Source organism: Suricata suricatta, chromosome X (assembly GCF_006229205.1).
Source record: "Suricata suricatta isolate VVHF042 chromosome X, meerkat_22Aug2017_6uvM2_HiC, whole genome shotgun sequence".
NCBI lineage: Eukaryota > Metazoa > Chordata > Mammalia > Carnivora > Herpestidae > Suricata > Suricata suricatta.
In genome coordinates, this window is record NC_043717.1 from 80,750,053 (window position 1) to 80,750,755 (window position 703).

The window sequence follows — 703 nt, forward strand, 5'->3', positions numbered from 1 at the left end:
TATTCACACCTTTATTTCTGGTTTCTAGCTTCCAGAAAGTGAGGGAATCGATTTCTGCCTTATGCCACTCAGTTTGTGGTTCTTTGTTATGGCCGCCCTAGGGAATAAATGAATAGAGTTATGTTCCTTGAATTCTGGACGCAGTGTGATAATGTCCATTCAAGCTCTAGAACAGGGGTGCCTGGCTGGTTCAGTCAGAAGAGCATGTGACTCTTGATCTTGGGGTCATAAGGGCAAACCCCACATTGGGTGCAGAGATTACTAAAAAAAATAAACTTTAAAAGAAGTTCTAGAAGATTAATTTAGCTTTGTAAAATGGAGTTCCTGCAAGGAAAAATAGTTTGAAATTTTGATCTCAATAATGATGCATGGAAGACATAAAGAAAGAAATGTGTTCCCCGAGGTGCTGCATGGAAGGGGGTAAGAGCACACAGGAGAGAGAAGTGCAAACCAAGATGAAGGTGCCAGGAGGTCAGTATCCCAACTTACCTGCTCCCTGCAACAAAGGGTAGGAACATACATAAAAGATTTTTAGAGGTAGAATGATCGTCCATTCCAGTTTTCCTGGGGCTGATGGGCCTTTTAGGACATGAGACTTTCAGTGCTAACCCTGGGACAGTCCCAGTCAAACCGGGACGAGTCGGTCACCCTATTCAAGCTACGTGCTGAACAATAAAATGGCCCAGGAAGAGATTTTCTGCTG